The sequence below is a fragment of the Pelodiscus sinensis genome, chromosome 6 (genome assembly GCF_052426305.1).
Source record: "Pelodiscus sinensis isolate ZL-2025 chromosome 6, ASM5242630v1, whole genome shotgun sequence".
In the NCBI taxonomy this organism is placed as follows: Eukaryota; Metazoa; Chordata; order Testudines; family Trionychidae; genus Pelodiscus; species Pelodiscus sinensis.
Genome location: NC_143057.1, coordinates 107,772,328 through 107,800,286, shown reverse-complemented (window position 1 = coordinate 107,800,286; position 27,959 = coordinate 107,772,328). Strand labels below are relative to the sequence as shown.

Below are 27,959 nucleotides of genomic sequence, written 5' to 3'. Positions count from 1 at the left end.
ATGTAAGTCGGAACTGGCATCCAGATTCAGCCGCTGCTGAAACTGATCAGTTTCAACCGCGGCTGAATCTGGACGCCAGTTCTGACTTACATACAGATTCAACTTAAGAAACCCTGGCGTCCCCAAGTCAGCTGCTGCTGAAACTGATCGGCGGCTGATTCCACAAAGCCTGGGGCAGAGCAACTCTGCCTCGGGCTTCCTGTAGTCAGCCGCTGGTCAGTTTCAGCAGCGGCTGACTTGGGGACGCCTGGGGCAGAGCAGCTGGGGTGCTGCTGGGTTGCTCCAGTAGCGCGGCTCCTCGGCGCTACTGGAGCAACCCAGCAGCACCCCAGCTGCTCTGCCCCAGGTGTCCTGATTCAGCCGCTGCTGAAACTGACCAGCAGTGGCTGAATCAGGAGGCCTGGGGCAGAGCAGCTGGGGTGCTGCCGGGTTGGTCCGGAGCGGCGCTGCGGGACCAACCCGGCAGCCCCCAGCTGCTCTACCCCAGGGGTAGGCAAGAAAAGCCTGGTCTGCTGGAGGGGGGGGCACTAGCTGCACCCCCCCCAGCAGACCAGGGAGACGGGGGTGGCGGGACCGCCCAAGTCCTCCACGGCTTTGCTCCGTCTCCCTGATCTGCTGACCCGGGAGATACGGAGCAAAGCCTTGGAGCACACGGGCAGCGGGACAGTCCAGGCGCGCCGCGGCTGTCCCACTGCTGGCGTGCTCCGAGGCTTTGCTCCCCATCTCCCTGGTCTGCTGGTCGGGAGACTGGGAGCAAAGCCGCGGAGTACGCCCGCAGTGGGACAGCTCAAACGTGCCCAGGCTGTCCCGCTGCGGGCGTGCTCCAAGGCTTTGCTCCCCGTCTCCCTGCAGACCAGTGAGACGGGGAGCAGCTTTTCTCGCTCCGGAGGACGGGGCGGCGGACTGCGGCGCATCCGGGCGTCCCGCTGCTCCTGTCCTCCGGGGCGAGAAAAGCCCCATTCGTAACTGCGGATCCGACTTAAGTCGGATCCGCGTAACTCGGGGACTGCCTGTAACTAAAATTCTTGTTATTAATCCCTAATTGCATAACCTTACACTTTTCACTATTAAATTTCATCCTATTGCTATTACTCCAATTTACAAGATCAACCAGATCTTCCTGTATGATATCCCGATCCTTCGCTGAATTGGCAATAGCTCCCAACTTTGTGTCATCCGCAAACTTTATTAGCACACTCCCACTTTTGGTGCCAAGGTCAGTAATAAAAAGATTAAATAAGATTGGTCCCATGCTGGCCACTATGCCGCCTCCCCATGGATAAGAGGCAAGGGAAGTGTCCAGCCACAGTGGTATCCCATGGGCAGCAGAGGAGCTGGGAGCCTCCTGGCCCTGCCTGGGGCCCACATACACATCTGCGCCTTGCAGCGCTGCCCGTGGGAGAGGGTGGTGCCTCATACATGCAGGCATGCCCATGTGCTGAATGCGGCACTCCTTAGGGTGTCTGGGGTCATGCCTGAGCCCTTGTGGCTAGTCTGCTTCCAGCTGTGACAGATGCTAGGAGGGCACCCCCCTTGCAGGAGGTGTGTGGCCTCTCCTGAGCCTGGGAACAGGAGCCCGAGCAGGCTCAGGGGCTGTCTGCTAAGTCCGCGTGGCACACAATAACACTGCACGTGGTTCCATGTGCACGGTCTGCAGGACGATGTCCAGCCTGAGCAGGCCGAGCGACGCTCACACCCCTCCCACTCTGTGCCCGCCTCCCCACGCCCTGTGTGTGTGACAAACTGAGAGCACTCACCTCAAGATCCCTCCCCGGCATCAGACAATTCCTGGGACATGACCTGGCTCACATCAACCAGCTCCAGGGACAGTGTCACTATGGCCGTGTCGTCATCCTCCTCCTGCTGTCCCTCATCCTTCTCCTCCTCTGTGACCTGACGATGGGTATCTCCAGCCCAGAGTACACCACGATGGGTGCGTAAACAGCTTCCCCACCCTCTAGGATCTGGTGGAGCTCCTGATAGTATGGGCAGGTGTGGGGTCCTCCCCGGAGCACGAGCTGCACTCTCTGGCCCTCACATAACCCTGGCGGAGCTCCTTGACCTTACTCCAGACCTGTCCTAAGGTCCGGGGTGGGTGTCCCCACTCTGCTGGGGACTCAGCCATTCAGCTAGAAACATTGTATAAATATTTGGAAAATGCCTGCAGTCAGAAAACAAATCCCTATATAGAAGCCTAAGAGACCTCATGAAGTGTACAGTAGTCCAAATAAAAGCATCTCACAAATCATTAAATAATTCCCCAGTCATTATACAATAAATTCTTATGCACAGGCCAATGATACCAGCATTCCAAATATAATCGCATCACCACATTTTCAGCAATGGCCCCAAAGTAAAAGAACAAGGTCTCTCTGACTGCATGGTCCTAGCAAATCTCATTTTGGAGAGGCAGGCTCTCTGGCTGCTCATAGTATTTTAAAAGTCTTTGCACTTCTGCCTTGCTCTCATAAAAGTTGTACAAAACACAGCCAAGTATCTATAACACAAAAGCAGGTATTCCTCTGCTGCCTCTAGTCTTGTCATGAGTAAATGCCTGGACATCCCCTTTTCAATTGCCAAATGAACATTCCCCTTTCATCCGATAGTTAAATAATTCCTTCCTATTACCCACATGTTCAATAAAAGGCTTCATCAGCCAGAGTAGCAGAGGAAAAGCTGGGCCTCCTAGCATGACTAGGGGAATCTCAACATGATTTATGTCCCTACTGTTCCTGGGAGTAAGTTCTGGCTTTTTCCATCAATGAAAACTAATAAGAGTTCCTAAAGATCCTAGCATTGTGGATCTTTCTTAACTATTCTGCACTGATGTTGGTGAACCTCCCATGGTGTTCAATAAGGCCGTGAACACAAGGGGAGATACCCCCTTTTATATTTATGAGCTCTGAGGCCTGGTGTGAGGAACAAAATATAGGCAGAATCTATCAATTGCCCCAATACAATTTGGGAACTCTAACATGGAAGCAATGATCTCAACTGGTTAACACATTACAAAGGCAATTTCCCCTCTCTGGTTATTCACATCTCCACATCAAATGCTGTAAATGACCCAAATCTACCCTGACTTGATTAGCTTAATTAACACAACCAACTTCTTCCTTATATATACTCCTGTGTAACTTCCACTCCAATTCATCTGATGCAGTGTGTTTTACCAATGAAAGCTTATGCCCCAATAAATGTTCATTTCTAAAGTGCCACAGGACTCCTCATTGTTTATACAAACCCATCAATAACCCCCTGAGTGCTATCAAACTTATGACACACCAAAAGCATAGCAGCACACACCTCCATCACAACAGCTAACGTGCCCATGCTGAACTGATTACCTACTGACTGGCAGTAGTCTGGAGTGGTGAGATTTCTGATGGATATGACTGTGTACTTCTGAATGTTTAGGGGAATCTCATGCTTGTGTCCTGACATTATTGCTCTGTGTTGAGCTCCAAGGAGATTCAGAAAAACGGCCTTTGACTTCCTAAAATTCCACAGCCACTATATTGGCAAGTGAGTTGTGGGCAATCTGACATAGTGGTTGGTGCAAGAATCCAGCCTACCAGTTTGAGCCAAATTCAAATAGCGTGGCTCCAGGAACAAATCCAAGAGTCATATCTGGGTGTCATAAACCTAAGTCTAAATCAGAGTTATTTGGAATCCCTGTCAGTAGGTGGTGGAACTGCAGGTCTGTGCTAGGTATAAGATGTCAGGAAGAAGCTGGGGGCTGGAACAGAAGTAGGTAGAGGCTAGGGCTGGGGCAAGGCTAGAAACAGCAGAGCTGGACACAGGACCAAGCACAGCAGTGAGCTAGGAGCACATAAAGCAACCACTGGACCATAACTCCCTCTAATTTTTTCCCACCCTGTGGAATTGAGGTGCAACACATCACCCTCATATCGGTGCACATAACAAAGTTCATGTGGCAGGAGTAGGGTCAAGGGATTCTGAGTGGGGGAGGAGGCTCAGATCTGTGGCAGAGGGTTGGGGTGCAAGAGCATGAGGGCTCCAAATGGGAATAGAATCTGGGGTGTGGCTGAGGTTGAGGGGCTCAGAGCTGGAGCAGAGGGCTGGGGTGCCGGATTACCAGGGCTCTGGCTGGGGCTGTGAGCTCTGGGGTGGGGCTGGGGATGAGGAGTTCGGGGTACAGGCTGCCCCAGGGAGAGAGGACTACCCCCAGCCCTCTCCCATCACAGCAACTTGGGGCCAGGAGAGAGGTGCCTCTCCATGGCTGCCACAGCTCCAGTGGGCAGATCCAGGGGCAGATCCAGCGTAGGCTGGGTGGGGGTCTGGAGGCCATAGTAGGGGCACCTGTCCCCGGCAGCAGCAGCTATGGGGCAGATCCAGGTTGGGTACTATGGCAGGGGGGAGAGGAACTTTCTCCTACAATCCCAGCACAGAGCTTCCCTTGCCCCAGCCCCAGCGCAGAGCAGCAGTGGTGGTGGGAGGCAGCAGAAAGATCTTTATTATAGATCATTCACCGTGTTGGGGCTGGTGGGCAGAGGTGACTTGTTATGGAGCTGTGCAGCCGCACATCTTAGAGGGAATTTAGCACTGGACTGTTGTGACTATTGAGATAAAGTATCAGCCTGCCGAGTCCTTCAGCCCATCAGATGGCACAGTCAGACAGCTTGTATCAGCTTGTATCTTATGTTGCTAGAAGACCGGCTCTGCTGCAGGCTAGGCCCCTGACACACTACTGGTCACCCTACAATTTCTTCCCCAACAGTCAGTGCTTGTTTCTCAAGTTCAGAAACAATGTTGCACTCAGTGAAGCTGCTCTAAGGAAAGTTTATCCATAAGCAGCTGCTCAGTGTTTTCCTCTTCCTGCTGATGTTGGTGCAGCTGTCAAAACTGTTCAGCACTGCAGCAGCTGTGTCACTAGTCTCTGAAGCATTCTTAGGAGGGGTTTCTATTGCTTTTTTTTGGTTAGTCCCTGATCAGAACAGCTATTGGTTACTGGCTCCAAGCCTCTAATTAGCCTTAGTGGTCTCTGGTATGCCTCAGTCCCTTTGGGCCTTGTTTCTGGAGATAGCCTGGTGCAGGGATGTGGCAGCTTCATGGAGATGTGGTCAAGCTGCTTGCTTCGCAGGAGAGGCTGCCCGCCCCATTCTGCCTCTGTTCACTATGCGACTTGTAGATCCCATTACAAGCTGCCTTCCAAAGCAAAAACAACTCAGTTGCAAGAACTGTTATTCTCTGCTAGTCACTTATGTAACTTGTCTCCCATTATTGGGAGATCGATACTGTGGAGATTCAATTCCCAGGGTTCAATTTAGTGGATCTAGTAAGGACCAATTAAATCAACTGCTGATCATGCCCCCGTTTACTTTTGCATGCCACTGGGTCATGAGGAGTAAGGGAAGTTGACAGGAAAGTTTCTTACTTCGACCCCTCTGCAGTGACTCAAACTATGATATTTTGACTCTAGCTACGCTATTCATGCAGCTGGAGTTGCCCATCTTAATTTGACTTTTTTGTCTAGTGTAGACCTAGCTTTTGTCAGCATTATGGCACGGATCAATGTTCTGTCAATGCTGGCTAACTGCAGTCTGAAAATGGCACTGGCTTGTAAAATAGAAATGAATCTTGGGATTGCAGGAGAGGATTCATGAATTTTTATAGTTTGCCCTCAAGTGCTAGAATTCCAGTTGCTTCCAGATGGCTTCTGCTATAAATCACTACACATATCCCAGAATGCATAGAACCTAGTATAAAGGCAGAGCAGTATGGCATACCTACTCAAAGTGCTACTATGTAGGTGCAAGGTTAAGGTAGAAGACAGCTGGCCATGCAGAGGTATTTACCGTGGGTTAATTGACACACAATAGTTAGTGCACAAAAATTCAGTATGAAATAAATCCCTTGTGTGGAGAAGGCTTAAAATTCCTTTGGCTTGTCCACCCTAGAACATGAAACTTTAAAAAATGGTGCTTGTTTTGAACCTCTAGCTTGTTTTGAATCTAGCATAGTTTGGGTGAGTTGGCCCTTAACATCAGCTGCAATTGTGGCTTTTGGTAAAATAAGGGAAACCCAAACTCCTGCTGAATATCAAAGTTTAGGAAAGATTAACTATTTTAATAAAAAACCTCAGTGCTTTCTAGTTTTAGTAAAACAACACAGGAAAAATATACATGTACAAGCCAGATCAATTAAAAATTTCTAAACAGTTATAAGACAAAAGAGAGAAATGTGCTAAAAGGCTAACTTCAAGAACATGCTAGGATAAATATAAGTACATCTAAACACTAAACAAGGAAGTGAGAAGAGAGACTCTCCTAAGACATTTAGTTATTTATTTTTCTTTGCTAGTGTTTATTTTGTTCTTTTTATTAGGACAGCTTTAAAGCTTTCTATAAACAAAGCTTAATAAAAACAGAAAATGAGCAAACATTTACATTAACTGTTATATGATTATCGAAAGAAAAAAGAAAAAAGAGAAACACACAGCAAAGTGGTTTTACATACTTGAGTAAGAGGAAATGGAAAAAGAAAGGTCACAGCTTTCATCAGGTCTTTATTATAGATCATTCAGTTAAGAGAAAAAGCCCTTCCCTCTCCTCTAGTTTCTGCATCAGTTTATGGACCAAGGCTGGCATGGGAGAACGTTATAGGATATATCAGTGGTTCCTCTGTCAAAGCACGCAAGTACTTTATACTTGTCTATGTACTTGACAGGCAGAATGCAAGCACATATATGCATCTCCAAAAACTATATGTGCTAGGAGCTGGTAAAGTCACAGTCAGATCCATTATGCTGTTTCCTTCTTAAGATAACTCAATTTGACTGAAGGAAAAAAAAAGCACAGCAGCCTTAACACCAATTTGCTTGAATATCTAGTTTCAAAGCTTTCAGAATCTCACTTGTCTACCTTCGCCCAGTTAGAAACAGATAAAAATTTTCATTGAAAATGAACCCTTATCCTCTGGATGAATCTGGTCTCTACTCTGTTTAGGAGAAAGACTAGCCATCCACAATAGTTCTACATTTGTCAGACTTTCATTAATGGACTATTAAGAGCCATTTATAAAATCTCAGGATGTTGACATGTACGGAAAATCATTTTCTCATCAGACAATGGAGTTCAAATTTAATTTCCAAATGCAACTTCAATAAATCATGAATATCTTTAGTTGTTTCCAATCTTCCTGAATCCTGCTGAATGCCAATGACCATTAACTTCTTTGACTTAATTTTCCATATGTTCTTCTATCCTGCTAAGTGCTTCTGTTGAGTGTTGCATTCTCCAGCTCCTAGCCATGTTCATGTTTTAAAGAATATCTGCGTCAGTACTCATTGTGTGACTTGATGATTTTTCAAAATTTCTTCTTTCTTCTATTTTTTTTATTTCCAGTGGGCCATCTGAACCTGCTTCCACAGAGTAAATGGATGCAACACACTGGAACCCACAGCAGGCACAGCTGCTGTACACGAGGAAGACTGAACAGCTATCACAAGAGACCTTTTCCTGGTACTCTACACTTCCTAGCATGCCAGAGCATGACTATAAAGAACGGTAGTATTGCAGCTATCATCAATCCAGTTCTGGAGGAGATATGCTCTTCCCAGAGGGCTCCATGTGGCGTCCCAAGACAAGTCAAAGAGCTATGTGGAGGAGAGGGAAACTTTTTCTCTGTATTCATAATATCAGCATCAGCCCAAGAGAGAAAGTGAGATTCACTCAGAACAGCCGATATCCGGTCTCAGCAGGTATCACCCAGCTCCTTAATTATTTTCCTCCTATTTCTGCTTATATAAAAATGTTGCGACATGGTGTCCACTGATCTTTCTAAATGCTGCTTTTCTGTATTCAGCTTTAAGGATTTTGACTCGGACAGTCTAAGGCTATAGCTACACTTACAAGCTTCGAATGCTTGTGTAGCTGCAGTATGCTGACAGGAGACAGCTCTCTTGTTGACATAATAAAACCAGTTCAACAAGTGGTAGTAGCTATATCAGTGGGAAAGTACCCTCTGATGACATAGCATGGTGCACATGGGCCCTAATACTGGCAAAACTTATGTCAACTCAGCAGTGTGTTTTTTTCACATTCCTGAGCAACAAAACTTTTGCCAAGTGCAGACATGGCCTAAAGATGTCGACATCATGGAAGGGTCTTCCAATGCCTGGCTATCTTCAGTAATCTCCATTGATATCCATCTGCACTGGCTAGGCAACCAAAGGCATAACCTAATCGTTTGATATCTAGATAGAATATAGCAAAACCTAGTCACTTCATACCTTCAGTCTTATCAAAATGTATAGTGAGCAGCACAACTCTCATTGGTTATGGAAACAAAAATTGCATTGGAAATAGCACATGATATTTATCTTAAGTAAACTGTAAGTGCGTCTAGATTACATTCCTCTTTCAAAAGAGGAATGCAAATGACGTTAATAAAAAATGCACATGAAGTGCTGATTTACAAATCTCACGCTTCATTTGCATAATCTCTTCCGATCACTTTTTCAGAAGAGTTTAAAAAAAAAAACCGTATAGACAGGGTTCTTTTGGAAAAAAAACCCCACCCTTTTTTGAAAGAACCCTGTAATCCTCATTTTTTCAGGAATAAGGATTCTTTTGAAAAAGGGTTTTTTTTCCTCCCCAAAAGAACCTGTCTAGACTGCTTTTTTTTTTGAAAAAGTCTCTCCCAACAAAGCGATCGGAAGAGATTATGCAAATGAAGCGTGAGATTTGTAAATCAGTGCTTCATTTGCATTTTCAATTTCCCTCATTTGCATTCCTCTTTTGAAAGAGGAATGTAGTCTAGACTCACCTTAACAGTCAGATTGGCTTTGCCAAAGGGGCTTTCCCAAAAGAGCTCCCATATAGGGGCTGGCCACAGTAGCTTTTTCTGTGCCTCTGAGTGCAGAGACTGCCCCATTAGCACTCCCTCACCTGTAAACTGCCTCAGAAAGGGCAGAGTAGTCCAAAACTAGGCCCCCTTCTCTCTTACAGCCACCGTAAAGACTGATGTAGCAAGTACTCTTCCCCTGGATACTGGGAAGCTCCAAAGAGCATAAGGTCTCTTTTGGGCAATTTCATGCTATCCAATGTTCAGAGCAGTGCCATAACATCACAAATGAAAAAGGAAAGATCAAAAGAATTCAGAATACACGGCTGTGCACTTGGAGAGAAGAACATACAGAGAGAATGGAGAGAGACAGGCTGTCCTCACAAGTGAAAGGTAAAACAAGAAACAAGTGAATGAAACCTAAACTGTATCAGTACAGGTTAAATTGAAGATATTTTTTAACATTAAAATAAATTTTAGCTGAGGCAAAAGAATATGCACTGAAGAGGGGAGCTATAATCATCACCACACTAAAATCAAGTTGTGAGAAAATTCAGAGCAGGAATCATGCCAAGAAATATATAAATGGACTACAAGACAGCAAAAAAATTACTTCCATCCTTAAATATTCCATCCTATCCTTTTATCATCCATCAAGAAGATATGGGGGAAAAAGGAAATATAAAAATGAGAAAAGGAAATAGTTATTGTCAACCATGCAGTGTGCAGGAAAACAATTGTTTCAAGCCTCCCCCCATCCCCCCATGGAAGTTTGAAATATTTGGTCCTTTATAAACACGATGCATTACCTAAAATTTGGTATTACAGCTAGAAATCCTGGAAACAATTTTATTTCCTAAATAACACAAAGGATGTTTTCAAGTCGTGGAATGTACAAGGAAAACAGTTCATTTGAATTTTATATACATATGTTTATTTTTTTAGACGGTTTATGACTTTAGGAGTAGTGAGAGGTTGACAGCCTCAGAGACTAAAATCTGGTACTTATCTATTAATGTTTAGGAGCTGAGAACTCTGGTTTGCATAAAGAAAGGAACCAAGGGAGAGATTACAAATATGGGCAGAAAATAACAAAACTAGAATCACTCTAGGTAAATATAAACTGACACATCTGAGGGAAAATAACATGAAACTCAATCGGAGGAAGACATCTGAGAAGCAGCAATACCGAAAGTGACATGGGGTGACAGCAGATAGTAAATCAAAATCAGGTTTTTAATGCAATAAAAGTGGAAAAAGCTGATATAGGTGTCTCAGGACAGAGAAATCATGCTCTACCTCTAGTAGTTGGGTTCAGCTGGAATAGACTGAAAATATTGTACACTCCCCAATGAAATTAAAAACAAAAAGGTAGTAACAAAGATAGCATCATATGCACGAATGACAAAGTAGACTTCAATACATAAAAGTTTATGTCCAAAAAAATGTATTAGTCTTTATGGTGCCACAGGACTCCTCGTTGTTTTTGCTGAAACAGACTAACATGGCTACCTTTCAAACTCTGCACAAAGAAATCTCTGGATATCTGACCTTTCAATACTTGTTCTTAGGAGAACTTGCACAACACTTTCAAAAGGCAAACAAGGGAACTTAAGTTCATAACTCTTAGGGTACATCTAGACTGTGATGATCTATCGGAAAAAGATACGAAAAACTCTGCCTTTTGCGTATCTTTTTCCAATACTTTTGTTGGAAGAGGCTTTTCCAAAATTTGGCCCATCTAGACTGGTCCAAATTTCAGGAAAAAAGCCTCTTTCGAAAGCCCCCTTCTTCCTCGTGGAATGATGAATACAGGGGCTTTCAAAAGAGTGCATTTGCTCTTTTTTTTCTTTTTTCTTTGCAGAAAAGGCGGAAGAGCAAATGCGTCTCCTGGACACGGTGGAGTTTTTTTGGAATACCTCCGGTATCTGACCACTGAGTGTCCACTTTAGTTCAAATGACTGCTTCCAACATGCCACACCTTCCTCTACAAAATGTCTCAACTTGCATTTAGTTCAATCTGCTTCCTTCCACAGACCTGAAGATCTCTGTGTAGCTTGAAAGCTTGCTTTCCACAAGTAGAAGTCAATCCAATAAAGATATTTTACTTTGATTATGTCTACACTTGCAATTGATTGACAAAATTTGTGTTGTCTTAGGATATATCTGCAAAAACAACAGACTAACACAGCTACCCCTCTGAGACTTTTCACAATGCAAGGCACTGCAGTTAGCTGTATAAAGTGAAAATTTTTGTTGTTCATGAGTGCTTTCTTGCCAACAAAGCAAAAGACGCTTGTGAGGGGTAAAAGTATTTTGTTGGCAAAAGTGTGAATAAACAGCATTCACATGTTACCAACAGGGCTATGTCAACACAGCCAAGCTAAAAGCTGTGTAGTGTAGACATAACCCTTCACCCACCTTGTTGCTTTTATAGAAAAAAAGCACATTTGGGGAAACACAATGAAAAGGTTAACTTTCAAGAAATTACATGAATGACTTTGTCTTACCTCGTGTGCTTTCTTGAAAATATTACAAAATGTGCATTGCTTGAAACAAGAAAAACAACTGTTCATTTTCTATTAAGAAATCTGTAAGTGGTAGACTAAAAAAACTAAAACACAATTTCCTTACTGACTATAGGGTATAATTTTCTTTGCAAGGTGCATGAATTGAAGCTGCTGGCAGGCTCCCTTAATTATGGCTCCTCACCAGTTTCAGAAGAGAAATGATGGATTTTTCGTTATGGTAATGACTATACATTATGTAGTATGCGCAATTATGTGAACAGCTTTTGCTTCAAACAAGGACTCTTTCATTGTAATTGGACACATTTTAAATTAAAAGTAATGGCAGAAATGTCAATACTTTGCAACTGAGTTTTTCTAACACTACAAAGATTCATTTCCCTGTATTCATAGATTTTATTTTGCTGTGCTGTGGTACAAAAACAAAACAAAACAAAATCACATCCAGAAGGATGCAATCAAGGCAAAGCGTTAGTTACCGGGAGCTCGCATTCAGGATGTCACTGAGAGGCTTACCAAGCTGATCAAACCTTCGGATCGCTACCCCTTCTCCATGAGGGAACTAATGATACGGCCAAGAATGATCTTGAGCGTGTTACTGCGGATTATGTAGCACTAGGAAGAAGAATCCAAGAATTTGGAGCACAAGTGGTATTCTCCTCCATCCTCCCTGTTGAAGGGAAAGGACTGGGCAGGGATCGTCGAATTGAGGACGTAAAAGCGTGGTTGCGCAGATGGTGTCGCAGAGAGGGCTTTGGTTTCTTCGACCATGGGACTCTGTTCCGGGCACAAGGATTGTTAGGAAGAGATGGGATCCACCTAACGAAGAGAGGAAGGAGCATCTTTGCGGGCAGGCTTGCAAACCTAGTGAGGAGGGCTTTAAACTAGGTTCGTCGGGGGACGGTGACCAAAACCCTGAGGGGAGTGGGGAAGTCGGATACCGAGAAGAAATGCAGAGAGGAAGGGGCAAGAAAGGAGGACCCATGTTTCGAATGGAGAAGATAGGACGATCAACTGGTTACCTGAAGTGTTTGTACACTAATGCGTGAAGCCTGTGCAACAAACAGGAAGAACTGGAGGCCCTGGCCCAGACCAAGAAATATGATTTAATTGGGATAACAGGGTAATGTAGTCATCCGCAGTTGCAAATGAAGCCCATCTACCTCATCCACCTGATTCGGTGGGCCTGTAGCAAACACCAACCACAACATCAATGCTGTTGTTTGCTCCTTTAAACTTAACCCATAGACTCTCAACAGGTTTTTCTCCCTCTTTATACTGGAGTTCAGAGCAATCGTAGTGTTCTCTTCATATAGTGCAACTCCTCCTCCTTTTCTCCCCTGCCTGTTGTTCCTGAACAGTCTTTACCCTTCCATGACAGCGCTCCAGTCATGCAAGTCATCCCACCAAGTCTCTGTGGGTATGTCTACACTACCCCGCTAGTTCGAACTAGCGGGGGTAATGTAGTCATCCGCAGTTGCAAATGAAGCCCGGGATTTGAATTTCCCGGGCTTCATTTGCATGAAGCCGGCCGGCGCCATTTTTAAATGCCGGCTAGTTCGAACCCCGTGCTGCGCGGCCCCACGCGGCATGGAATAGCTAGTTCAGATTAGGCTTCCTAATCCAAACTAGCTGTACTCCTCCACGAGGAGCCTATCCGAACTAGCTACTCCGTGCCGCATGTAGCCGCGCAGCACGGGGTTCGAACTAGCCGGTATTTAAAAATGGCGCCGGCCGGCTTCATACAAATGAAGCCCGGGAAATTCAAATCCATGGGTCCGGACTTAGTGCATCCGAGGGTACTGAGGGAGTTGGCAAATGTCATTGTGGAGCCTTTGGCTATTATCTTTGAAAAATCGTGGAGATCAGAAGAAATCCCGGATGACTGGAAAAAGGCAAATGTAGTGCCCATCTTCAAAAAAGGGAAGAAGGATGATCCAGGGAACTATAGGCCGGTCAGTCTTACCTCGGTTCCTGGAAAAATCATGGAAGGGATCCTTAAGGAATCCATATGAGGCACTTGGATGAGAGGAAAGTGATTAGGAATAGTCATCATGGATTCACAAAGGGCAAGTCGTGCCTGACCAATCTGATTAGCTTCTATGATGAGGTAACTGGCTCGGTGGACATGGGGAAGTCAGTGGATGTTATATACCTTGACTTTAGCAAGGCTTTTGATACGGTCTCCCACAATATTCTTGCCAGCAAGTTAAGGGATTGTGGATTAGATAAATGGACAGTAAGATGGATAGAAAGATGGCTAGAAGGCCGGACCCAGCGGGTAGTGATCAATGGCTCGATGTCAGGATGGCAGTCGGTTTCTAGCGGAGTGCCCCAAGGTTCAGTTCTAGGACCGGTTTTGTTCAATATCTTTATTAATGATCTGGATGAGGTTTTTTTGCGGATGACACTAAGCTGGGGGGAGAGGTAGATATGCTTAAGGGCAGAGATAGGGTACAGAATGACTTACACAAATTGGAGGATTAGGCCACAAGAAATTTGATGAGGTTCAACAAGGACAAGTGTAGAGTTCTGCACTTGGGACGGAAGAATCCCAAGCATAGTTACAAGCTGGGGACCAACTGGTTAAGTAGTAGTTCTGCAGAAAAGGACCTGGGGGTTACAGTGGGTGAGAAGCTAGATATGAGTCAACAGTGTGCCCTTGTAGCCAAGAAGGCTAATGGCATATTAGGTTGCATTAAGAGGAGCATTGCCAGCAGATCCAGAGATGTCATCATTCCCCTTTATTCTGCTTTGGTGAGGCCGCATCTGGAGTATTGTGTCCAGTTCTGGGCCCCCCACTACAAAAAAGATGTGGACGCATTGGAGAGGGTCCAGCGAAGGGCAAGCAAAATGATTAGGGGGCTGGAGCATATGACTTATGAGGAGAGGCTGAGGGACTTGGGTCTGTTTAGTCTGCAGAAGCAAAGAGTGAGGGGGGATTTGATAGCCTTAAACTTCCTGAAGGGAGGTTCCAAAGAGGATGGAGAGAGGCTGTTTTCAGTAGTGACAGATGGCAGAACAAGGAGCAATGGTCTCAAGTTGTGGTGGGAGAGGTCCAGGTTGGATATTAGGAAAAACTATTTCACTAGGAGGGTGGTGAAGCACTGGAATGGGTTGCCTAGGGAAGTAGTGGAGTCTCCATCCCTAGAGGTGTTTAAGTCTCGGCTTGACAAAGCCCTGGCCGGGTTGATTTAGTTGGAATTGGTCCTGCCTAGAACAAGGGGCTGGACTTGATGACCTTCTGAGGTCTCTTCCAGTTCTATGATTCTATGATTCTATGGAAAAGAAAAGCTTTACATTATTAGAATGGAAACAGGAGTCATTCCTCATATTAATATGAGATTTCAGTGGACTTGAACCAGGGATTAATTTTGCCCATGATGTTTTGAGCAATAAGATGGAAATGATGATTACATGGTTACTGTTAACTCAGACCAAAAATTAGGGACAAGCTCTCTAAATATGATTTGGCACAGGAATCACATGTCCAGCCAGCTCCATTATCCAGATAAGCCAAAAAACCCACAGTCAATCTTTCAACTAGCTAAAAGCCTTCTGAAGCCAAAATGAAATCATAAGAGTCACAACCATCATACTGTAAGAGTATAAACTAGCTGAAGTCTAAAAAACAAGAAGCACAAGGATGCTAAAGCAGCAGCAACCCTCTATTAATAAAAATTGGGGCGAAAAAAGAAAACAAATCCAAGAAGATTTATTTTTAAGGTAAAAGCATTACAGAGAAAACATGAAAAAATACACATGCTAATAAGCTTACCACACATCATCCCCAGACTTAGCACCACAAAGGTTCTTGTCACTGTCATTATTCCTAGTCTTCCCTAAGGACTCCCCAATGGACAGAACGTCCTGTCCATTTTATGGATCAGAATTAAGGTCCTGAGTCAATTTAAATTCAGATTATTTATCTAAGAGTTCTTTCTTTATCTGCTGGTCTCTATGGAATTTAGTTTGAACCAGTACATAAGAACTAAAAATGGCCATAATGCATCAGACCAATGGTTCACCTGGCTGAGGATCCTGTCTTTTGACAGTGGGTGGTTGCTAGATGCTTCAGAGGCAATGAACAGAACAGAGAAATATAAGCAAGACTTCAGGTGACAGTGCCTCCGGGGAATCATTACAACCTAGAGGACCACTAAAACCAAAATAAGCTATGCAACTTGAGCTATATCAATTGCATAGCTTAAGTCGAAATAGATCATTTCAACTTTTGGTGGTGTCTACACAGCAGAAAGTCTAAGATAGAGCACTCTTCCTCATACAATGAGGGTTACAGGAGTTGGAGTAAGAAGTCCTGCAGCTCAACATTATTTCAACATTATATAAAAATAACTGATGGTAGTGTTGACGCAGACTTTGTTATTCCATCAATAACTGATGTTATTCCAATATAACGCTGCTGTGTAGACATGTTTGCGGATGATACAAAACTGTTTAGGATAGTCAAGACAGAAGCAGACTGTGAGGGACTCCAAAAAGATCTCACCAAACTGAGTGAGAAATGAAACAAACAAAATGGCAAATGAAATTTAATGTGGATAAGTGTAAAGCAATGCACATCGGGAAAAATAACCCCAACTATACGTACACTATGATGGGGGCTAATTTGGCTACGACAGATCAGGAAAGAGATCTTGGAGTTATCGTGGATAGTTCTCTGAAAACTTCCAAATAGTGCGCAGAGGTGGTCAAAAAGGCAAATAGGATGTTAGGAATTATTAAGAAAGGGATAGAAAATAAGACACAGAATATCTTACTGCCCCTGTATAAAACTATGGTACACCCACATCTTGAATACTGTGTACAGATGTGGTCTCCTTACCTCAAAAAAGATATTTTGGCCTTGGAAAGGGTTCAGAAAAGGGCAACTAAAATGATTAGGGGTTTGGAACGGGTCCCATATGAAGAGAGATTAAAGCGACTGGGACTTTTCAGTTTAGAAAAGAGGAGACTAAGGGGGGATATGATAGAGGTACATAAAATCATGAGTGGTGTGGAGAAGGTGAATGAAGAAAAGTTATTTATTAGTTCCCATAATAGAAGAACTAGAGGACACCAAATGAAGTTAATGGGTAGCAGGTTTAAAACTAATAAAAGAAAGTTCTTCTTCACACAGAGTGTAGTCAATCTGTGGAACTCCTTGCCAGAGGAGGCTGTGAAGGCTAGGACTATAACAGAGTTTAAAGAGAAGCTAGATCATTTCCTGGAGGTTAGGTCCATAAAAGGCTATTAGCCAGGGGATAGAAATGGTGTCCCTTGCCTCTGTTTGTCAGAGGCTGGAGAGGGATGTCAGGAGACAAATCGCTTGATCTTTGTCTTCGGTCCACTCTTTCTGGGGCACCTGGTGCTGGCCAGTGTCGGCAGACAGGCTACTGGGCTAAATGGACCTTTTGTCTGACCCAGTATGGCCGTTCTTATGTTATTATTTTCTTATGACATATAGAATATACTTTGATAATGTCTGAAACAGGTTTAGATTTAGATGTGAGAAAAAGTCTCCCAAAGCCCACAAAAGAGGAAAGTTAAAGAGGAGCTCTGAAATTACAATCCATGTATAGTAAGACACAATGTTGACAAGTGAAAGTGGTGCATGTATAAATTAATTGGCATTCCACTTAATAATTCATATTCAAAATAATCAAGTCTGTCAGCATTTTTTTTTTACCTCAAGAGAACATACAGTGGAATTCTCTCTGAAAGTTTCCTCTTGCCCACAATGCTCCTAGAAATATTTATTTGAAGAACACACTCACAAAAACAAAATCCTCAGAAGATATTTTTGAAAGAATCTGCTAGCAATGCAATGAAAGTATATTTAGCTGTCTTCAACCTTACTGGGTGTCACAAGAATAAATCCCCATGTACCGATAAGAGATTATGTTTTTTTTTAATGGACCACAAAACTTGTATTTAGCAACTGTTACAAAGCCAGAAAAATAATCTACTAGGGCACCAGAATTGCTCCCACACCTGATACTCTTACGCCATTGTGCTATAATTTGCATCTTGGAACCATATTGTATATCAGTTCCAGATTTATAATAAGTGAAATTTTCTCATTTAAGCAACTTAAGAAAACCCTAGAAACTTTTCAAAAACAAAGTTATTTTCATTCATAACACAAAACATATCTTTAGCGAAAATACAGATTTAATTTATAAATTAATCACAAATGAAAAATAATGACTGCTTTCCTAAAATGACCATCACATGGCATTTGCACTTTTGGTTTAGTTGCTGTGTCAGTCCACTGGCATTAGAGAGACAAGGTGATCAGGTAGTATCTTTACTGCACTAACTTCTGTTGACAGGGAGACAAGAGGTCCCCTGCCAGCGCTTCTCTGTCCCACACAAGGGACGCTGAAGCCTGCGCCTCTCGGAAGGGACAAAGAGGCACAAACAGAGAACAGGGGACACAGAGAGGTAGCAAAGTGGCCTTGAGGGAAGCAGAGATATGTGAACAGCAGGGCCTGGGCTGAAATAGCAGAGAAGCAGAAGAGATGGGCAGGTGGAAGCAGGAAGCGGCAGTGAAGTCCGATAGGCTGATGGGGTGGGGGTTGTGTTGGAAGCAACAGGTGGCAGGCAGGAAGAGCTGTGAGGGAAGATGTGGACCAGAGGTAGGAAGAGGAATAACACGAGAACTCAAAAGGCAAAAGCAAGGAAGAGGGACCACATACATATTACCTCATGTAATAGTTAGCAAGGGAATATTATTTTCTCACCTGGCCTTGGCCCTTGCTTTTTCTGCCCTCCCTGCTGAGGGGTTACCAGGAAAGAGCAGGATACTGGAGTGGAATCTTGGAGCGGAATGTGGGCGGAGTCACAGCGCAGGTGCCCTTTCAGCTGTGCTGTGGTGCACCACATTCATTTTGGGGGCCTCCCTTGGCCTATTATACATGCCCACTATAGTCACAGCTAAATAAAAGATTAAAGGGAGAATGTAGCATAAGTAGTCACATAATCTAAGGGACCATTAGAGGAGAAGCGGACCAATACTAATGGTATGGGTGAAACCAAGTAATCATTATGCTCTCATATGATCTCATACAGGAAAATCATAGACTGCAAAAAACACCATATAACCCCTGGGTTAACATTTTTCACAAAGCAATCACTCCCTGCCCTGTCAGTCCTTATCCTCAAAGGAAAACTGCACAACACTTTTAAAAGATGAGCCTAGAAGTTTAAATTCATAACTGTGCTTGACACTAAAAATCATGGTTTAATAAAGACACTGGATTTATAGCTTATTACAAAAACCTATAACCACTAACTCCCCGTTTTGTCTTATGATTACTAGGGATGTGAATTGGCCACTTCTCCTTGAATAGTCCCTTAGAACAGTGGTTATCAACCAAGAATTCATGTACCCCTGGAGGTATGCAGAGTTCTGCCAGAGGGTAAATCAACTCATTTAGGGTATGTCTACACTACCACCCTAATTCGAACTAGGATGGTTAATGTAGTCATACGAACTTGCAAATGAAGCCCGGGAAATTCAAATCCCGGGCTTCATTTGCAAGTTCGAATGACTACATTAACCACCCTAGTTCGAACTAGGGTGGTAGTGTAGACATACCCTCAGGTATTTGCCTAGTTTTACAACAGTCTACATATAAAGCTCTAGTAAAGTGAGTACAAATTAAAATTGCATACAGATAATGACTTGTTTATACTGCTCTATATGCTATGCACTGGAAAATAAGTACAATATTTATATATCAATTGATATATTTAATTATATTGTAAAATGAGAGTCACAATTTTTCAGTAATAATTTGCTGTGAGACCTTTGTATTTTTATGTCTGTTTTTGTAACCAAGGGTATGTCTACACTACCCCCCTAGTTCGAACTAGGGGGGTAATGTATGCATACCGAACTTGCTAATGAAGCCCGGGATTTGAATTTCCCGGGCTTCATTAGCATAAAGCCGGCTCCGCCATTTTTAAAAGCCGGCTTGTTAGAACCCCGTGCCGCGCGGCTACACACGGCACGGGCTAGATAGTTCGAACTATGTAGCCATTCCGATCTATCTGTACGCCTCGTTCCACGAGGCGTACAGATAGTTCGGAATAACTACATAGTTCGAACTATCTAGCCCGTGCCGCGTGTAGCCGCGCGGCACGGGGTTCGAACAAGCCGGCTTTTAAAAATGGCGGAGCCGGCTTTATGCTAATGAAGCCCGGGAAATTCAAATCCCGGGCTTCATTAGCAAGTTTGGTATGCATACATTACCCCCCTAGTTCGAACTAGGGGTAGTGTAGACATACCCCAAATTATTTTACATGAAGCAAAACATGCGGGATGAGAGGAGAGGAAGGAGTACACAAGACAAATCAGATTCCTAAAAGGTTACAGATTCTGGAAAGGTTGAGAGCAAATGCCTTAGGGTGCATCTACACAGCACCCTAAACTCAGAATAAGATACGCAATTTGTGCTACGCAAATTGCGTAACTTATTTCGAATCTATTTTGAAATAGGATACTTTGAAATTTGGCGCACCGACACAGCACCAAGTTTCAAACTAACGCACTATTTTAAGCCACCCCCTATCCCTTGTGCATCCCTTATCCCTCCCCTGTCACCCATTTCTGATTAATCTTAGTATATATTCTGCAAAGTACATTAATTTATAGAATCATACAGTCATAACTCTTTTAGCATTCTAGTAGGTTTTCATTCTTCAGTAAATGACCCAGATGAAACATGTTAATATTTATATCCCCTAGAAAGAACTAAATTTTTACAGTTTTAAAAAGGAAATCAAATACATGTGACACATTAAAAATATATTTTATACGTAGGTTACTCAAACTTTATACAGGACTTGAGTGGGAGCTCATATCTTATTTCTCTGTTGAGTTTGTGTGTTGATATGCAGAAGTTACGCACAAAGTACTATTTCTAAGATTACATCATAAATACGGCACAATCTTCATGACTGACGTGATAACTACAAGGATAATGGTACATTTTGGGAGACTAGATTGGAGTAGTCCATTTATTATCAGCTATTTGAAAGAAGACTTTTAATATGTCCTTTTTTGTTGTACCAAGAGCAGTGATTAAACCTTAATGATGCACATGCTCACAACCATTATTGTTCACCGGCCAATTTAGCCATTCTAAATTAAATTGATCCAATGATTGATTTTTGGGCTGTTTGATTCATATAGTAATTGAAAGTGATGTGTAGCTCAGCCTCCTCACGGAACATAGCATAGTAGCAGATCTCTGCAGAAAAAAAAAACCTACAACTATCTGCACTAAAACACTCACTGTTTTGCTTTACCCCATTCTGCATCCTTACATTTTGCTTTTCTACCTCATTTCATGAAAGAGAGGTTTGTGTCAAAAAAGTGAAGATTCATATTTCTAACTCTGAATTCTGAAATTATCTTTAGCTTGCACTGGATCCACTGCATTCATATAATCATTTGCAGATGGCGGTCTGAACTCAGATATGGTGGGGTCTGAACTCAAGTTTATCTAACTTCACTCCTACAAATACTTTGATTTTCTCTCTTCCTTCCACATTTCCATGACTTTTCCTTTCAGCAAAGTAATGCTTGAAACTCCCCATACTGTGTAAAGAATTTTCATCTTTCCTTTACTTTAAAAAAAAGGTTCGACAAGTCTCAAATTAGGCACCCAGTAACTCGGCAACACCAAATTAGTGGACCTTTGTCAAAATGGTCTTAATAATATTAAGCACCAAAAAATTATCTGTAAAAGGGTAGAACACCACAACCTTTCAGGATGTTGTAGTCTTAATTGTTGAACAAGCATTTTGAGATTGTTGGATAAAAGTATAACATTTTAGTTAAATACATTTTAATTGTAGTTTTTATTGAATAATAAACACATGGTAAATGCTTTCATAGCAAATAGCTATCTTACCACATCATTATCTTCTCCCTCTTGCTTTTCTTTCTCATCCTGTGCAAATCTGGGAAAAGCAGCTCCTGATGTCATGGTGGAATCTGAGAAAAAATAGATATAATCAGTAATTGATCCTTATATGTTATGTATGATTTATTAAGAATTTAAATGTCTATAGACCAGTGGTTGGTAACCTGCAGCCTACAGGCCACATGTGGCCCATCAGGGTTCTATGTGTGGCTCATGAGACATTTTGTTTATCATCCCCCACATGCAGGGTTGACATATTCCACTGATTTCTATCTGCATAGTTCCCCTCCCCCCCCTTACTGGAATTACTGAAGTGACTTGCAGCTAAAACAAGGGCACGGAAAGTGGTGTGTGTGCATTGACTATGAAAGCTAAGTGCTCCCTCTGCATTGATACCCCTCCCCCACAAATTTTAGGTACACAAGCACAATAAGCAAAAGTACCTTATCCTGGGAGACAGTCTTGATTATGACAATGTTATGGTCCAGAGATGAAGGAAGGCCACTCATGTGGTCCATTCACTAGCCTAGGTTACCCATCATCACTATAGATACACTGTGCAGCCATCTCAATAAAACTACATAAGCACTAAAAATGACATGGCATTTACAATACAAATGGCTATACTTGATATAGATAGCTCCGTTTTCTGGTACTCCTGAAGATGTCAAATTCTGTATCTTTATCAGCGAAAACAAAATATAGCAAATTACCAGGAGTGGATCAAGATTTACTGGGGCGCTGGTACATAAAGAATATTTATCCCCCGCCACATCCCAAACCATAAGCCTCCACCCTTTGATCCTTCTCTCTCCTGTCCACTCCCACCAGGCCCTGCCCGCAAGCTGGCTGGAATCTGGAGTCAGACCATGATAAGAGCTGCCCACAGAGCCCAGGCTGCTGTAGGAAGCCCTGGACCTTCTACCTGCCCTGGGTGGCATGCCCTGAGGAGCAGGGACATGGGCTGGGGCAGGCCTGGGCACAATTCGGCCTGCAGTCCAGATCCAGCTCACCAAGCCACTGGATCTGGCCCATGGACGCTGCAGGGAGCCAAAGGCAGGCTCCCTGCTTGCCTCACCCCATCCTCATGCTGCTCAGAAATGCAGCTGCAGGGCGATTTCACTTTAAAAACTGAGCCCAGAAGGGAGGGAGGAAAGCATTAGGCCTCCTGTCCCCTAGCACAATCCCATTGGCTGGCTTCTGGCCAGAAACTGGCAAATGGGAACTGCCTGTTTCAAGGCAGCCACAAAGTACAAGGGGCTCTCAGTTATTCACAGAGCACATGGCTGCAGCCTGTGTGGGGGCGGGGGAGGCAAGGAGGCTGATTCAGGAATAGGCTACTGGCTGGTAGGTCTCCTGGCCAGACCCTTGTCTCTGGGACTCCAGCCCCTCCCTTCTCCAACCCTCTTCCCCCCCGCTCCTGACCCCCTACTCCACATACCCAAAACCTTGGCCTCCCCCTAAACCCATACCCCCTCCCAGATCTGGCAACCCAATTTCATGCCCCCAGATCACAGTCCCCTCCTGTGCTAGCTCACAACCCAGATCCCTGCATCCCCTCCTATACCTCAATTCCCTGCATATGTTACAATCCAACCCCCTTCACCCCAGTCCAGTGCCCCAGGTCACATCTGCTTCCTTCACACAAATTCCCTCCCTTACTCCAAACTCACTTCTGCACCTAACCTCCATCGCAAACCCCACACCTCCTCCATTAATATCATGGAAGAGTGCGGCCCTTGACTTTGGAGTCCCCTCCCTCCCCCCAGGAAAAATTATTGCCCACTTCTGGGCTGGGGTCTGCTGTTGGTCTCCCTACACCAGCCTGGGCTTCCTGGACAGCTCATAAGTAATCCACAATCTCAGCTTCTCTTTTCCTGGCTCTGGAAAGGGTTAACTCTGTGGTACCCTTTTTTAAATCAGGATCAGTGTTTCATTTCATGAGAATACACAGACATCACAAACACACAATAAAGGATTTTCCCTATTCCAAAGATCTCCAGTCATTCTTAAATCCCAGCACAGCAAGTGTACATGACGGATGCTTGGAGGGTAGTGATGCAAGCCTGACAAGAAGCAAGTCCCAAATCAGGTAATTTTTAAAATAGCTTTGTTAGAATTCCCTACCAAACGAGACCCCCTAGATCCATCCCAGGAAGAAGTGACTCTGGATTTGCTACCCATTACTTTTAAAACACTATATTTATTTTCCCCTTCCGTACAGACTCTTGTCACCAGTGTCCTTTCTCCAACATCATTAGTTTCCATCTCTTCAGCCCTCTCAAACCATGGGTCAATCCTTCAAGGTGTGTACTCCCTCTCTCTTTCCTGCTATGCAGAGGGCGGGGGGAAGGATGGGTTCATGAAACAGAAAGAGTTCACCGATCAATTATGGAATGCCTCCTTTGATATCCCCACCCATGAGGGTGCCAGTGAGGGACACTTTCCTGTTACCTAACACCCTATTTAGGCTGGCAGACACGAGGGACTTCCTTATTTGCTACCAATCTTATGTAGAAGGTGTTCAGATAAGGTACGTCTACATAGAAGCATTATTTTGGAATAACTGGCGTTATTCTGAAATAACATAGTGCATGTCTACACTACAAGACTTTATTTCAAAATAATATCAAGCTGGAGGACTTCTTACTCCATCTCATGGTAAACCTCATTTCACAAGGAGTAAGGGAAGTTGAAAGAAGAGTGTTCTTCCTTTGACTTCCTGCTGGGTAGACAACACCAAAAGCTGAATTAAGCTATTTTGACAAGCTGCACAATTGACGTAGGTGAAGTTGCATAGCTTATTCTGACATTAGCCCTGCTGTGTAGATGTACTCATATGCTCAGATACAGTACTGATGGACAGGAGGATAAAACCCAATAATAGAAAGCTATACATCTCTCCACCCTCAAAAACTCTCAGAGTCTGGAAATGCTGAAACCTGGGGGACTACTCACACCAAAAGCAAACTCCATATATAGCTGCTGAGAGGAGTTATGGGGCTCCCAGAGGCATGTGCTCCCAAAAGCCTGGCATCACAGAAGGAAATAGGACTAGGGTCAGCTCCACTACCAGTTGCAGTTAGCAGCAAGAAATACCTCTGACAAAATAGCCCCTTTGTGCTGCACCAAATGCCTCTTGGAAATAACAGTCAGAGCCACTGGCTCTCAGGGAAACAAAACCTCCTCTAGCCTCACAGACTAGCCCAGTGATGGGAAAGGAAACCAGAAGCTAGTCTGGCTCACACATTGCCAGCAGGATGGTTAGCTAGGCAAAGTGCTCTTGGTTACTCATAGGCAATCTAATGAAGGCACATGTGGGCTGTGTGCAGCTCACCTAAGGGCAGGACCTAAAGGGTGTGTCTAGACTACATGCCTCCTTCGACGGAGGCATGTAGATTAGCCAGATCGGAAGAGGGAAATGAAGCCGCGATTAAAATAATCGCGGCTTCATTTAAATTTAAATGGCTGCCCCGATCTGCCGATCAGCTGTTTGTCGGCAGATCGGGGCAGTCTGGACGCGACGCGCCGACAAAGAAGCCTTTCTTCATCGGCACAGGTAAGCCTCGTGAAACCAGGTTTACCTGTGCCGATGAAGAAAGGCTTCTTTGTCGGCGCGTCGCGTCCAGACTGCCCCGATCTGCCGACAAACAGCTGATCGGCAGATCGGGGCAGCCATTTAAATTTAAATGAAGCCGCGATTATTTTAATCGCGGCTTCATTTCCCTCTTCCGATCTGGCTAATCTACATGCCTCCATCGAAGGAGGCATGTAGTCTAGACACACCCAAAGATGATGAGGGAGAGGGATGTGCGGCTGTACATGGGTTACCTGAAGGTGTGACCTGATAGTGACAGGACAGTAGGAATAGGGACTGAATTGTGATCAGGATATGGCCTGTTGGATCATTCTTGTTGGTGATGCCATAAAGCTGGGAAGATCTTATTATGACATCTGGATCCTGGAGAATTTGAGGCAGTCATGCCACTGAAACGAGCACAAGACTCTCACTAGGGCTGTGTCTAGATTACATCCCTCTTTCGACAGAGGGATGTAAATTAGACACTTGGAAATTGCAAATCAAGCGGGGATTTAAATATCCTGTGCTTCATTTGCATAGTTGCATCATGGTGCTCTTTCGAAAAAGCGCCATTTCGAAAGTAAAACTTTGGTCTAGATGTGGTTCTGTCGAAATGGCGGGCTTTTTCAAAAGATCCTATACGCCTCATTTTTCGAAAGAGCACCATGACACGTTATGCAAATGAAGTGCAGGATATTTAAATCCCCGCTTCATTTGCAATTTCAAAGTGTCTAATTTGCATCCCTCTGTTGAAAGAGGGATGTAGTCTAGACATAACCTAGGATAGAGATGCACAGTGAGTCACCATTTTAATGTACTGTGATGGAAGGCCGTAATGTCCTGCTCAGCTGGAGCACAAAGAAGGAATTTAATCACCTGACAGATCATCCTGAGCAACAAAGGAGCTAGCAAAGCACATGTAAAGGCTTCTCCCAGCCCCAATCCTGCTTGGTCTTAACCCCTGCATGACTAGCTTGTGGTGAGATGAAGTGCCAGTGCCAGGCCATGGCTGAGCACTGCCATAAACAGGCAGTCTGTGGTTGCTCTTGAAGACCATGGCTTCTTACAAGCACAGGTAGCAAGTTTGAGGTCTAGGGAAGCTGGGGAGGGAACCTGAGCCCAGAGTCTCCAAGAGGCTGATGGGGGGAACTGGGAGATGGAAAGGAATCTGGATGGAAAGGAATCCAGGTGACTTCCAGTCTGGCCAGGTGCAGGGCCTCAGAGGGAAAAGGAGGATCAGGGTGCCAGGGCCCTGGGTAGAGGAAAAGGTGGAGCAGTGGATGGGACTGGAGTTCGTCTACTACTATGAGGGGCTCCCAAATTGTGTGAGACCTCTGAGCACAGGCCCATTGGCCCATGCAGTAATCCACCATTGCAATTACACAAAGAACATGGATGTTAGAGACTAAATGTAGTCTTAAATACAGTACTGTACCATAGTTTTTCTGGATGTGCAATTAAATGTAGGGGCTCTCTGTATTTCTTTACATTCTGCTAGCGCTACAGCTTTTGAGTTCTCTAGATACCTAGATAACAGGACTTGATTGATTACCCCACTGTAAGACAGGAGATATGCTGCTAAACTGGAGTTACGCTTGTATAAAAGCACTGTAAAGGAGGTCAGACCTGAACTGTCAGTGTTCTCTTAATTGACACCATGTCACTCTTCAATGACAGAGCTACATATTTAAACCCCCAATAACTCAGGTCACTTTCCAGAGTATCAACCAAATGAATGGTTAGCAAGATACATCTGAACTCTCCCAAAGATTTAGAAGAAAGTTTCATATTAGTTTAATATCCAATTTATATGCAGTGATCTTTAAAAAATTAAATAATTTTATAACTGTCTTAATTACCAAAAGTTAAGATGACATGCAGCTGTTGGGTAACTGCCCTTAGTTCAACTAATACCACCTTGGTATCTGTTTATGTATGTGAATTTGGAATATGTACATGCTTAAATAAACACCACTGTTACACAGAGTTCTAATCAACAAGCTGCTTTCTGAAAAAAGGTTATGATGTCTGACATGAGAGTTAATTTTCCACTGTATAAATAAGCTTCTTTTAAACACCTCTTTAAATATTTGAAAATCAGTTTTTATAAAATGAGGGACCTGGTGATGTTGGACAAGGTTTCATGTGTTACTGTGCCAAAGCACCTCAGTTCTGATATAAACACCCTTTCTATTTACAGCCAGAGGCAGGATGGGAAAAGTTGTAATGCCAAGAAGCCTGGGAAAATTTATATCTGGGCAAGTGTCAGGTTTCTTACCTTTTAGACAAGCAGAACTGGAGAGTTTAGAGGCAGGCTGAGTCAGAGTAGCAGAGATCCTGTGGGTTTTTTTTTGGTTTATTTATTTTTTATTTATATTTATTTATTTAGCTGCCTTTCTCTGCAGCATGGGGAACAGGTCACTTGCAGGTTTAAACTAGTGTAAAAGGGCAGGAGGTCAGACTAGATGATCAGGATATTCCCTTCTGACCTTCAAGCCTATGAGCTGAAGAGTCCAAGGGCATAGCAACACTAAATTGCCAGAAATGAGGGAAGCCATGTATGACTGGAAGAGAAATGAAGCAGAGAGAACTGTGGTGGGGAAGAGAAAAGGGACAGGTAAAACTGATCTGCCAGTGACAGGAGAGGGAAATGGGCCTAGCTACTGAAGCTTCTTATCCTTACAAGCAGGTGGGATCAGAAAAGTACAATGCTGAGCAAGCCTGAGGCTAAGCCCCAAGCAGAATATTTTGTTACTGCTCCATATTTGTTACTGCTCCCTCTGCCCTTATCTGAAGTTTCAGGGGGTCTATCAAAAGAAGTAGAAAGAATACAAAAAGTAATTTCACCTCTTGCTACTTGGACACAGATTTTTTTTTTTAAACCAGAGAGTAGGTTGATTTTTCTTCATTATATGCTAAAACCTATTGGCTTCAACAGGGTTGAAATTAGGATGTAGCAAACGGGGCAACTGCTTCCATACAAGGAGTCATCCCAGATAGAAAGGCTTTGATTATGGCTTCAGTTCTGGTGACAGAGCTTGGGCATATTAATATTTGAACATAATATTCATTTTTATTTTAGTACCTATATTATGCTTTTCTTTT

The 27,959-nt window shown here is 43.7% G+C and overlaps 1 protein-coding gene across 10 annotated transcripts in view; it reads right to left on the bottom strand.

The window, feature by feature from the left end:
- Positions 1–27,959, bottom strand: part of PRLR (prolactin receptor) — a 258,625-nt gene that overhangs the window by 177,270 nt on the left and 53,396 nt on the right. For all 10 annotated transcript variants that reach the window (XM_075932555.2, XM_089779426.1, XM_075932553.2 and 7 more), the window contains one exon: positions 21,263–21,345. The gene's annotated coding sequence lies outside the window, so the exon portion shown is untranslated. The remainder of the gene's footprint in view (positions 1–21,262; positions 21,346–27,959) is intronic.